The sequence below is a fragment of the Pimephales promelas genome, chromosome 2 (genome assembly GCF_988280905.1).
Source record: "Pimephales promelas chromosome 2, fPimPro1.hap1.1, whole genome shotgun sequence".
NCBI lineage: Eukaryota > Metazoa > Chordata > Actinopteri > Cypriniformes > Leuciscidae > Pimephales > Pimephales promelas.
Genome location: NC_142770.1, coordinates 11,575,541 through 11,589,734, shown reverse-complemented (window position 1 = coordinate 11,589,734; position 14,194 = coordinate 11,575,541). Strand labels below are relative to the sequence as shown.

The 14,194-nt window shown below is 41.4% G+C and overlaps 1 long non-coding RNA gene across 8 annotated transcripts in view; it reads right to left on the bottom strand.

Moving 5' to 3' along the window:
- LOC148995798 (uncharacterized) overlaps positions 1-14,194 on the bottom strand; it is a 46,695-nt gene that overhangs the window by 7,151 nt on the left and 25,350 nt on the right. For all 8 annotated transcript variants that reach the window (XR_016169753.1, XR_016169748.1, XR_016169752.1 and 5 more), the window contains one exon: positions 7,631-8,660. This is a non-coding gene — a long non-coding RNA (uncharacterized LOC148995798). The remainder of the gene's footprint in view (positions 1-7,630; positions 8,661-14,194) is intronic.

The window sequence follows — 14,194 nt, the reverse complement described above, 5'->3', positions numbered from 1 at the left end:
CAAACACAATTATAATGATAACAATAATGGTTCATATCTTAATAGTTCACATGAGAGACCTAAGTAACACAAATAATTAGAAAATATTTTTAAAATTATAGCCGATTTTTGAAAACCGATAACCGATATATTGGCCGATAAATCTAAATCTAAAAAATTATTACATTTTTGAAATAATTTTCGAGCCTGATAACAAAAACAGAAGTCTCACCGTCAAAAGCCACATCCCAAACACAATTATTATGATAACAATAACAGTTCATATCTTAGTAGTTCACATAAAAGACCTAAGAAACAAAAGTAATTAGAAAATATTTTTAAAAATATAGCCGATATTTGAAAACCGATAACCGATATATTGGCCGATAAATCTAAAAAATTATTACATTTTTGAAAATAATCATCTGAAGTGTCTCAGCTAAAGGACATAATCCATTATTTATCGACTTTAATATATCGGGCAAATTTTTTTGTATCAGGCGATAATGATAACATTAAAAATGAACACATATCGGCCGATACCGATATGGTGACCAATATATCTTGCATCTCTAATACCATATTATATATATAAAAACTTAAAGCTAATTCTAATAAAATTATTTTCTAACTTGAGTTACTTTTTAACTGAAATCATTTATCAGCATTATATCAGCCATATTTGAGTTAAAAACTACATTTTGATGACCGTCAGAGTGCACAGATACTGGATTCTGCAAGAACCAGTTCATCATTAAAACACAAACTAACATCATATACTTGAGTCCGAGGGCAGCTCTAGAGACAGAACAAATGACCACGAGAGATCGAGGGGGTCAGCGAAGAGGAGGTGAAGCCCCAGAGGCGAGCGAGTGTCAACCCCAGCTGGGCGGACATTTTGTTGACATGCTGATAGGGATTTAAGCAGTGGGTGGGTGTGTGTGCTTGCGTGTGTGAGCTAGGTGAGAGAATGAGCCGGAAAGGGGGGACGCAAGGAGAGAGGCTCACAGCAGCGACGTTTCTAAGCTTGATTTCAGCGCGAGCTGAGACGATTAGGGGGAACGGTGAAGGACAAGGAAGAGGGGGCTCTCTGGGAGAGATGGGGACCGGTCCATTGAGACGCTGGTATGGGGGGGCGGGCTTTTTCAGCTGAGCTAATGAAGCATAGGTGGAGATGAATAATGGAATCTTCCAGAGGGTGGGCTGGTGTCTTCGTCCGCTATTCAAAAACTTGGTTTCTTTGGAGAAACATGTTGAGAGGAAGAAAAGCCCTCCTCTTAAAGGGGTATCATTGTTTACACTGCAGGAGATGGACAGCAGGAACAAATGTAGCATAGCGGCGATGTTGATTCCTTGCAAACGATGCTATAAATACATGTCTGTGGACTTCATTAAAACATGCTTAGGATCATGTAAATGAACACATTTTTTTAAAAACGGTTGCTAGGTTAGCGCAGAAAAGAAGCCGCGGTCATAGGCGCCCCCTTATTTGCTAGTCAAATACGTTTTGGGGTGTAGCGAGACGTCTGACCGTACAACAAACCCCCCTGACCTTGACCTCTAGGGTCCTTCTTCACCTGCAGCTGAATGGAGCAGCTGGGCCGTCTAGCCAGCGAATGACTGAATATTTGACACTTTTACTCGTTCCCACGCTCAACCGAAAAAGTATTTTTTGTGTGGAAGGGAGTAATGTTTTGCTGTGCTCGTTTTAGCATTATCTGCGATATTTCTCCCAATTAAAGGCCTGTTTACACCAATGATAAATGTTAGTAGCATCCACACCAAGGAATGAAACCTTTCTGTTTTATACAGTAACCTTTTAAGCATACAGTAAGTGTGTTTTATTGCAAGTCATTTTAAATGCTTGAGCTCTTTAAAGTTGGGTAGATTCTAATTGGCTGTCAATCAAAGTGACTATGAAACAGTCTTTTCTGTTATTATAGATGTGATGAGGACTTTCCTATTATTTAATTAAAACGAGTATTAAAACATATTTATGGTTGTTATAGTTTTCATCCTTGGTGTAAGTAGGCCTTTAGTCATATATGAGTCAAAATCTGCTAATTAAGGGGAAACAAATCAAAATGTATCATCTTTCATTGGAAAATTAAACAACATTTTACCAAACTTTGATAACTTCCTTAATATTTTAAACAACTAAGATAGTTCTCAAGCTACATTTGATCAAAATTGCCCGTCAAGTTCCCGAATCTACGCTTATGAGAGTCAAATTGGACGACTACGGGTTCTCATCTCGAGATCACTCTTTTAACAGTTCATCTAGCACCGTATTTATTTAATTCATTAATGCAATCCAAATGCGGTGTGAAATCAGATTAAAATGCGTTTCAGTGTAAACTCTCAGATTTCAAATGTTTTTTTGTCATTCAGAACACTAAATGTGTGTAACATCTTATAAAATATGTAATATATATATATATATATATATATATATATAAAAGATAGATAGATAGATATAGATGTGTCTGAACACACTTCTTTTTATCACTCTTTCCTGAACGATTTCATGTTCACAATGTTCACAAGTTCCTCATGATTTTAGCTCTCTGACATGATGGACATGAACAAAGAACAACTTGAACAAACAGAACAGATTTCATCATTTCCAAACTGACAGCATGCAATCAGTCGTAAAAATCAGAAGTGTGCAATGTATACAAAACATTAAAGGGATAGTTCACCAAAATGTTTTAATTCTGTCATAATCTACTCACCCTCATGTCATTGTAAGCCTGTAGGACTTTCTTCTGCAGAACACAAGAGAAGATGTTATAACGAACATTTTGGACCCCATTGACTTCCATTGTATGAAAAAATATCTTCTTTGTTCCACAGAAAAAAAGAGTGATACAGATTTGGAACAACATGAGGGTGAGTAAATAATGACAAAATTTTATTTTTTGATTGAGCTGTACCTTTAATTGTCGAATATGATGTACAGCACAATTTGAAGTTTCCTCGTCAAGCCCTCATCCTAACCTTACACTTCCTGTCTACATCTGTCTACATCATGTGCAGCCACGAAACCATTTGCCACGGAACGGTACTTTCTCATTCCCTCTCTTTCTCCCTGTCTGTCTATCTTGTTCCACGTCTCCTTTCTCTTCTCTGCGTACAGAAAGACCCGAGCTGGTCTGAAGCAATGTTTTGAAAGGGTGGGGGGTTGCAATTCGGGGGCATTTTCATTATGGTCAAATCTCAGGCCCGGCTCTTCAACGTGGCCTGTGCCACCGAGCCGACAGTTTAATCATACAAACAGCACTCCATTCCCATTTCCAGCCCTCTCCTTCACACACTCCACTCCTCGCTTCATAATTCTGCGCCCCACACACTCCGTACACAGCGCTGTGTTTTGGCTTAAAAATGACATAATCAGTGACTTGGATAAACGCCTGTTTTCTCTCAGACTGTAATCAGCCATGGTTGACGCTAGTGTGTTTTAAAGGGCCAGTAGCTCTTTTTGGATCAAGTTGTGTAGATAAAGCACAATTTGATGCTTTTGATATTGCATATATTGTATATGATCTTAAAAATACTTGAACAGAAGTCAAACATGACATGGTAATCATATATACTGTATATGTGTGTATGTATATGTACATCAAACGATTAATACTATCAAACGATTAATCGCATCCAAAATAAAAGTTTGTGTTTACATAATACATGGGTCCACTGTGTATAATTATTTTGTATATATATAAATACACACACATGCATGTATATTTAAGAAAAAATATTATTTATATATAAAATATTTATATTTATAATATAAATTATATATAAATCTATATACACTATATACATGAAAATATTTCTTAAATATATACAAGCATGTGTGTATTTATATATAAAAAATAATTTTACACAGTGGACCCCCATATATTATGTAAACTTTTATTTTGGATGCGATTAATTGTATATATATATATATATATATATATATATATAAACACACACACACACACACACATCTTGAATCTTACAAAATGCACAGCTTATATGTAATATGCATGAAAGTTGCTTTAAAAAAATAGAAAAGCAACAAACAAAATCCGTTAAAGTCTTCTTTTCTTAAAGGGGCCTTACGGAAGTGCTGAAATTCCTAACCGTTACTGACACCAGTGGCCATTAGAGAAACTGCAGCCAGTCCGCATGCTTGTTCTCGGTGCAAACGCTCACATGCTCGTTGGCCGCACTGAGGTTTTGTTTTTACTTACGAGGAGTTTCCGTGGGTACCTGGATTGCGCTGGAGGCTGGTCGCTTCTGAAACACCACCGCTGCTTACTAATGGCTACCGTACGGATGTAAGCCCAAGTAGACGAGAACGCGCATGACGTCACATTTTGTGAATTTTCACACCAATTTGGACCCAAATCCTCCACACACAATTGAGCCAACAGGCTAATAGAGGCAACAGTGGTGGACAGTCAATGTGTCATTCTTTCTATTACATTATGGTTGGGTCCTAAATGTACAAATGAAGACTAAGTAAAAACCTACACATAGCCCCTTTAAATGCTGCATATACAGCTTAACATGCTAAATGCTAATCAGTTTGACAAAAAGAGAGACTTATTATTTTTTATTATACAAAAAAAATCTATGAATGCTTTGTGGTAAATAGGTTTAAAATATTATTAAATGAGCAGCTAGTCAATTCACAGGCATTGAGTAGTGTCTTTTTCCCAAGAGTCTTTAGCCTGGCTAGCCACTTGTCAGATCACAGGTGGAACACAATCAAATAAATAAAAAAAAACTGCATATCACCCTGGCAGAACTGAGCAATGCCAATAAATGCTTTTAGCAACTATTACTTCTGTGGGTGGACCACATTCAATCAATAACCAAGCAAATAAAAGCAGCGGGTACTCAGAGCATAGAAACCCCCTCATAACGGTGAGACAGCACTAAGGCACGGCTAACATTAAAACATTAAACATATAAGCCGGTCTCTGCACAGAGGGGAGCCACAACGCTCTCACGTGATGTTACAGCACTCGTGGAATGTAAAAACGGTCCAGACTTTTTTTTTTTTCTCTTCAAGGCTAATCAGGAATTGGAGAAAGGCTTATAGCAGACAGGCAGTGAGGGGAATTTTTTATGTTGTCATTTTTATATTTTGATAGAGAGTTGGAGCCATATACCACTCATTTGAGATAGTTCAGCCCAGTCATTAAGCTTCAAGACTTTCAGGCCTTCAAGGTAGAAGTGTAAAAGGTTTACAAGCTAGACAGCCATAAGGAGTGTGGTTTCATATTGTGAGAACAACTGAAGCCTGGTACATGTAGCTGTTACGGCAGATAATAAAAAGGCAGCTCTAATAAATTAATTGAAAGTCTCTAACAAAAAAAAAATATCTTATGACACATTAATCTTGTGCCGTCCACCACACGTGTACACCTGTACCACAGGGGTGGGAGGTTAACATATTGCTGGGTCCTAATGAAAGCCACCTAATGGGCGTAACACTCGCTCTACCATCCCCTCCTTTCGTTTCCTACTAACAGGATTTACTGTACTCAGCTTTCCAGCCTAGCTTTGCGTTGAATTATGCATAATTGCGCTAGTGTACTCACACGCATGGCTAACACTGCTATTAGCATAAAAGCTTTTTGGTTTTCCTTTTTTTCAGGTGGGAGGGGGATATTTTTGTGTTTTGAAGAGAACTTGAATGTCACAAGATTTGCAGCATGTGTGAGTGTGTGTATTTGTTTAGTGTGTGTGTGTGTGTGGGGGGGGGGGGGGGATGTCATGGGGTGCGGTAGCCTTGCTAGCGTGTCAGGCTATATATAATTTTGTCTGGCTCAGGCTAAAACATATGGGCTCCACAGCTGTTGTAAATATGCAAATATGGAACAAACGCAGACTGCCTGACCTAGACGTACCACTCTACTGCTAATATGCGTTTTAGACATCAACTTGTCCAGACAGACGGATAACCCCACACCCACCCCAAAATTTAACTGCCCTCTCTGCCCAATTTAAACCAAATCACCCCACCCACATGACATATCAAATCTATGAACCACAAACGATAAAACCAATAAGAGAAACGGTTATTCCAGACAGTTAGCAGTTAGTTAGCATCACTAGCATCCAATATGCTGCCTTAAAAAACCTAATCAAAATTGAAAAGGGAGACTTTTCAAAGCTATAATAGGCTAAAAAGAATTTCTTTTTTTCTTTTTACCTTTTTGAGAAATACTGATTGAATGAACTTATTTAAATACAAGCGTTCAATATTAATGCGTCAAATTGTTTACTTCATGCTGTCCCTAACAATGCTAGCCTACCAAATAAATTTGCCGGGTCTTTTTTTTTCTTTATCGGTCTTACAAATATCACTGTCTTTACGAGAAAAAAATGTATTTTTACTGCCGTACGGTAGTAGTCTAGTTTCAGAATTTCACCCCTTTTACCGCTATGAAACATAATAATATGAGACAGGAACAAGTCATCACACTTTACGATGACTCGTACAAGATGGCGAAAATTTGTCTCATAAACGTAATTGGAGAAAAATGTATAAACGTAGCACTTTTTCTTACAAACTTTACGGTTTGCGTCATGCATTTTTGTAAAGCCCAACTTGTACAATTTCTTGCCGTTTTCCCATCTAGTTCAAATTATTACGTCTTTGCGCGAGTTTGGATCTAGTCAGTTTCGACTACTATGATGCTGCAGTTTCAAGCTATTGAGGACTTTTTAAACTCTGTGTTTTCTTGAAACAGCACATACAGCTTAAAATAAACTGAAGTGAAAATAAAATAAATAAAATCTGAATCAACCCAACAACTTCTTCATTAGCCTTGCTGAAAAACCCAACAGACATGTACACAGACATTTCCCTGAACATGCAGGCTAACTGCCTAAGCCCCTTTCAGATCTTCAGCTCCACTGACATGATTGTAATAAAACAAGTGTGAAGTTTTGTATTGTAAGGAGGAACACAATGTTGCCCGGCAAGCGTTTGTGTGAAGGGCGCGGATTGTCGGGTCCCACGGCACAGCAGTGCACCAGGGCCTACAGTGAGGAGTGCTGTGCATGCTAATGAGGTCATTATGGGAGGCTGTCTGGAACCGGGCCCTGCGAGTGAGGGATTTATGTAGCTAGACTACCCAGTCACAGATGTCACAGATGGCACAGGCATCAGATGCTTTGTGTGTGTTAACGCCATATTTTTCACCCATTTCCAATGATAGAACGCTACTGCAGCTTAACATAAAGCAGACAGACTGTAAAAGGATTTAAGCGATAAAGGAAACATGTGCATATGCCATGCGTGTTCAAAGGCGGCGTGGTTAACTGGGCCCACCAATAACGGGTAAGGGAAATAAGCATATGCAAACGCAATTATCTGGAATCTGCATACTGGCCCTTGATTAGGCAGATGGGCAGCGTTTAAAGTGCCGCCATCTTGGCAGGGAGACAGCTGGCAGGCATCGGCGGCCATTTTGTCGAAGGCGCTGCCCAGTGGAGACGGAAATCTATACAATCATCTGCCACTTTATTCGATTAACATAATGCAAATCAGGACCTTAAAACAAGACGCCCCATCAACTGGAACACCACGTAAAGCTGATGTTATTGCACCCACGCGTGACAGATTACTGAAATCTTTCCTTACCGAATCCAACTTGTTCCTGTTGAGCATCCAGGGACACAGGAACTATCCACTGCAACCAGCACTCCACTTTCGAACTGTTAGCATCGTGGGAAGGCCACGTTTCAGTCGTTCACATCCCAAGCGGATCTGCAACTTTTCTGGAACTTGCTCCATCTTGCACTGTTCTCCATTGGTCCGTGAGTTTATTAATACCCACCAAGTGCTTCGGTCAAGGGTGAAAGCCATTACGAAGTGCGAAGCCCTTCACCTACAAATCAAAGCCAAGTCCTTTTCCAAGCCACTCGAATGGTGGCAACCATCAAAAAAATCCAACCATGGTGGAAAAGGTGAAAACGAATTCAAAATGCTCTCTTATCCCGACCCATCAGATGTAGAGCACTTTGTACATGCTTAGGAGGAGGACCACTAAAAAAAGAAGGCCTCTTGATTTGGCGTAAAAGAGATCTCCGTCAAGCACTCATTACAACAGTCAGGGGGAATGTGCACTCGTAGCGAAAAAGGAGTCAAAGACGGGGGGAAAAAAAGACCTTTGACATTCTTTTTCTACTCGTTCTCCAGCAGGCAAAGTTTTATCAAGTGATGCCGAGCCTGGAAAGGCCCTCTGGCAGAACCACACACGCAACACGCACACACTCGGTGTTGCATGAAGAGCGTCAAGGCTGTTGGCCCTCTCTTTAGCTGATGCAAGTTGACTGAGATTGGGCCGAGAGAGAGAGAAAGCGGAACACACAGGCTCCCATGGCTCCATGGCTGGAGGCAGCGTTGGGCGACCCCTGGCAGCATCTCTCCTCAGTATTGATTTCTCTCCCTCCTCGCTGCTGAGGAGCCAGTAGCCGGCGGGGAAAGCGAGCTGCCTCGCCTGCCCACTCCGACGCTCCCTTGCTGGCCCCTGCCGTCTCTCAGAGACCCGAAGACGGAGAGTCGGGACCAATGGAAGAGAGCCCATGGCGGTCCGCAGCTGTGTTCACCTGCTCCGGGTTCACTCCTCCACCACTATCACTACTCCCACTCTCCGCTCGTCTTCCGACTCCTGCCAAAACAACAGCGAGGGAGAGAGAGAGAGAAAACAAGTTTAGCTTAACTTTCAGCATTTTGCCCATTGCAAATGTCAATCCGCAGCTTTGATCAGGGAGATGTGCAAGGTGAATGTTTTGGCATCTGCTCTCAGTTAGTAATGTGAACTTTCTAACCTTGGAATAAAAAAGATGAGGCAGGAGATTTTTTGAGTTAAGGATGTCAGGCTGAAAGAAACTGTCTGCCAAGTGCACTTAGAGCCCCTATGCTGATGCTTCCCCCGTACAGCGGACAAAACCGGGACTTTAAACAGGCGGTTTAAACAGAACTTGTAAAGCTAGCAACTTGACTAAAGACTTTTCCGGGCATGGGGAATCACATTTCCCATGTTATTGATGGACTTTTCTTGACCGTGGGAACATCCCACAACGTTCATATTTCATCCGGTGACTAAGACTAAACTGCAATGATTATTTTTAAATGACACTTAAGACACTGTTCCAGTGCTGAAAGTTTCACCTAAAGATGACGTTGTCTTTAAGTAGGTTAAGTGCTGAAAAATAGAGGGACCGCTTCTGAGTTTGGGGGCAGGGTGCAACCGAGGGGGCGAGCTGCATGTCTCAGACACAATAATACTATTCATTGGGTCCAGACATGGGTGTTAACACCCCTCCAGCAGCACACAATGGGGCTCCCTGGCATTGAGACAGCCTCGCTGATATTGTTAGTTCAGGGCAGCATTCGGCCGGCCGCGGGAGAAAGCGTCGGCATTGTGCCGGGCCGGCAGGACGGGCGGAGGGAGGTGAAAGGCGAAGAAAGAGAGAACAGTGTATCTGTCAGCTCGAAGGGAGAGGGCTGGGGCTAAAAGAGGGGATGGGAGGGTGGGAGGCTGAGGCATGGCATTGGACTTGTGAAAAAGAAAGGGCGAAAAAAATCCCTAAAAAGAAGATGGGGGTGAGAAAAAGATTGCACTATAAATATTATTGAAGGGGGGGAGAGAGAAGGCGGAGGGGACGGGTATGAAGGTTGGGGCTGGGAAGCCGCTTTCTGCGTTTAGGTGAATTTCATGCCTGCCATAGTTACAAAGCACAGGGGAACAATGAAACTGTGTGGCGATGGATAAAAAAAAATTTATTCAGGGAGCTTACAAGGGAGAGCGTGAGAGAATACGAGAGAGCGAAAGAGGGAGGGCGCTGCTGCAGTCGCTTCACGGTCGAAATCAGGTACGCCACTGACATCCAACTACCGCGAGAAGTATATCTCACTAGCTTCTCTCGTCTTTCCTCTGTGTCCACATGGGGAGCAAGACCGAAAGGAGGAGAGCAGGAGGGAAGTGAAAAAATATGGTTTGAGAGGTGTGAACTTTGCAGGACTAGTTCAGCGGGTAAAGCATTGCAGATATCAGATTAAATAATGGCAAACATGATATTGAGGTATTGAGGAGGTCTTACTCCATATTTAGATTAGTGGTTGACTGATACATATTTCTTGATACTCAAATAATTACATTTGTTCCCACCTAATCCTAAATATGTGGCTACATTCTTGCAGAAATGCTTGGCATTTGTATGCCAATACGTAGCATTGTAACACTCACCAGCAAAAGTCAATACATCTCATATAAAGAAGACATGCATCATGATACATCTCAAATTACCATTTTTAAAGGAACAGTTCACCCTAAAATTAGAATTATTATTTGCGGAAACTCTTGTCCTTTACTGTATCTCTCGAATCATATTTTTCTTGTGAGCTCTTAATAGATACCAATTGTGTCTTTAAAAGTCCAACTTGCCGTAATGTTATCATGCAACAAGTTCAAATATGCTCAAGCATGAAAGAGAAAACTACAGTGGAGGGGAAGATTATCAATGAAAAATCATTTGAATGTTAATCAAACAAAGCTATAATATGACGTAGAGCAAATATCACGTGGACTCATTTTACGCTGCTTTTAAGTCAATTTTTGATTTTTCAATTCACATTCTTAAAGAACAATATTCTTCAAAATTGAGTAAATCATGACAAATGTAATTTTTGGGTGAACCATTCCTCTGAAATAAGGCACACTGTGCTGAACATGAGCTTTCATTTTTTTTTACAGATGTGGAATACTTGAATCCAAGGACGGTATTTGCCAAAAACGTTTTTTTTTTTTTCTAAAGAAAAATATACCAAAGCATCTCCTCTCACTTTTACAATAGCAAGGCCAGTCAATCTGCCCTTGTTGCAAAGGTTCAAGAAGGTCTCTGCAAAATGATCTATGATTTGACTCTTTATGCTTACTTCAACACAACTTGAAACAAAACATTAGTACACACGCACACACACAAACACACACACACACACACACACACACACAACTAAATGGCACCGGTTTTGACCTTACACAAATACTGTACATAAATACGCAAACACATTTCAAAAGAGCTCCAGTTTCTTCTGCACAACACCAAGCCTGCTTTTCAAGAACACTACTTTATAAAAACGCTACTGTTTGTTTCCCTCCTGGTTAATACAGAGCATCTGTTCCCATGGCAACCTCACCTCCTCTTCCGTCTCTGACTGATACTGGGGCAGCGGGGGCACGGCCCGTCCGAGGACACGCCCCCTGCATCTCACTGCAGCCCATGAACACAATATGATCAAATATGCTATATGGACAAAAGTATGTTTTCCCCTCGGTTAAGCCCTTTAAATACAATGAGGAAACACTACGTACTATTGACCACGTAGTGTAGTCGAATTCACGTTATAAGAGAATATACAAGTCTTTTTTTGTCCATTGAATAAAGGTCAAAGTGGTCCAACCATTTTGTTGTATGGAAAAATTCTTCAAAATATTTTGTGTTTCACGAAAGAAAGTCTTAAAGGGGTGATGAACTGAGAAATCAAATTTTCCTTGAGCTTTTGACATCTAAGAGGTCATCATATTATAAGAATATCCTGTAAGTTTCAGAACTGAAAACGTCCTTGTTAGTCCAATAAAAGCTTTTATTGACACCAGGCTCAGCAAACGACTCATTTTTCAAAGTGGGGAACTATGACGTCAAAAAGGATAAAACACCACGCCTGCAGAAGAAGATCAACGCCTACTTCAACACGGACGGTTTTTCGCTTCATTTCACTGAGGATTGTTTTGTAAACAAGACTGGATTTGCAGACCGATTAAGAGTAAAGAACGGTGCTGTGCCGTCTATATTGGATCTGACAGGAATTGTGCAACACACGGACTCTGGGTCGAACATATGGGCGAATCATTCCGGTTGCCATTTTACAACATTGGACGTTTTCAAAACTGTTTCCCCCTTGAAACTCATTAATATGCAAAACTGTTATCCACTCACAGCAGTGGGCGTTTACTTCCAAGCCCTCAATATGAGACGCCCATAAAAACCAAGCGTTTTGGAGCTAGGCTCAAAACTAGGGTAGAAAATAGCCTATTACTTATTCATTTTGATGTTTTTGAAATGCAAAAACCCAGCAAACGTCATAAGTTGACCTCTAAAATTTAAAAATCCAGTTCATGTGCCCCTTTAAAGGTTTGGAATGACATGAGGGTGAATAAATGATAACATTATTTTTCCTTTAATTATCCCTTCAACTATAAGTAAGCCAATTGTTGGTTGATCACCATGGAAAAGTATAAACACTTCACCACTTTGTCAAAACATGTTTTGTTTGAACATTTCGTCCAGCCTGCATAGCATCACTGGCTCAACCGATGGTGTGGGTTTGGGGGCGTGGCTACCTGTTTAACCAACCAATAGCAGATGAGAGGAGTGGTTCTTGACACCAGTTCGAAAACAACGGCTGCATCTGAAATAGCATACTTCCCTACTATTTAGAAGGCGAAAAACAGTATGTGACAAAAGAAGTACGTCTGAATTCACAGTACTCATATAAGAGTAGGCAAAAAGTAACCGGATGACCATCAATGAGTTTCTGAAGTGTGCATATGATGGATGAGGCCACTGGAAAGGATTTCTGAATGGCAGTGAAGTGACGCACTGGCGCTGGTAGGTCACATGATAATGACAACATGGCGAATCTATGTCCAGATTATATTCGTACACATACCCATACTACTGTATATACAACATTTTTCAACAGTCGTGAAGTAATCACCTATTCAAAATAAGTACCTACTCAGGAGAGTATGCGATTTCACTTGGTCTCACTTCACTTCAACGCGATGCGCTTAAAGATCAACAATACTGAATTTCCCTTCTTCCACGGCCTTCACAGTGTATTGGATTCACATGTCGCCGATATGTCTGACATAATCTCCACATCACAAATGCTGCAGCTCAACTACAGCAGATCACAGTACAGTACACAGTCGGCTAAAGCCAAGCTGTGGGCATCACTCGCTCTGATAACAGGCTGCATTATTGGGACAAGATGTTTGATGTAGGGGCCAGATATCCCCTCAGCGCTGCGACATAGATCACAGCACCAACCAGCGTCGGATTGGCTTTTCTAACTCCTTACTGAGACCACAGGGGAGCTGTTCCACTCTGCACATCAGTGGGTCTCCTCCTCGCCACTGCCGTTTCATCTCCATGGACTGTCTCCCAGGCCCGCATGAATAAGTAACCGTACACACGAGCTCAGCTCTCGGCTTTGATGTGCCGAGTGCCGGTAGCTGTTAGCTGGGCTGGATGAGCGGGGCTCTGCCGCTCGGGTCAGAGGGCTCGCTGGCTGGTGGGTTAATGTACCTCTGTGGCCCGTGGGTAGGTCCTTTGTCCCAGTGGAAGGGATTACACCGGTGGGAGAGGGGCTGGACAATGTGACCCTCCTGAGAGGGAGGGTCACCAGGATTCCTTGCCATTGAGGCGGGTGGTTAACTTCTCACTCAACTCAATTACCTAAGCTGAGCGGGAGGGGAGAACTCACGAGCGGGAGAACGTCTCAACAACCTGGGAGAGGAAAATGACAGCAGGGCTAGCTAGCAAAGACTAATGATAGCTAACAAGCAAGGGATGATACATTTCTGTTGATTAAACCAATCTCCTTCATTGTGTTACCTCACATTTTTACCTGACGACCAGGTAACTTACTTTAAGTTAAACCAACAATATTTTGTTACAGTGTGATATCAGCTGGTCATTGTCACAAATTAAACCTACAATCGCAACGGGTCTTGTATCATTCAGAAAGGGTTTATTTTGCGATAATGATGAACAGCCAATGAGAGTTCCCTCTTTCACCGACAGCCCGACGCCGATTCAAGGTGTCGGAAAAAAGCAGACGAGGACCAATTTCAGCCAACGGTTGCGAACCGCACGGAAAACACACCGGTCGGTGTGACTGCCCGACGGCCGACCATCAGCTTAGTGTGTTCCAGGCTTTAAAAGCATGAAATATTTTTCCATTTCTGCAGCAAAAAGGTCTAATAAAATTTCCGGATCCGATTGCCAATAAACAAAATGTAGGCTATCACAAACTTCCTGAAACAAATTTATATGAGTTTCTACATTCTCATACTTTACACTATGGCGTCAATTATGTCTAAGGCCCCACCCACACTACTGCGTATTTTTATGC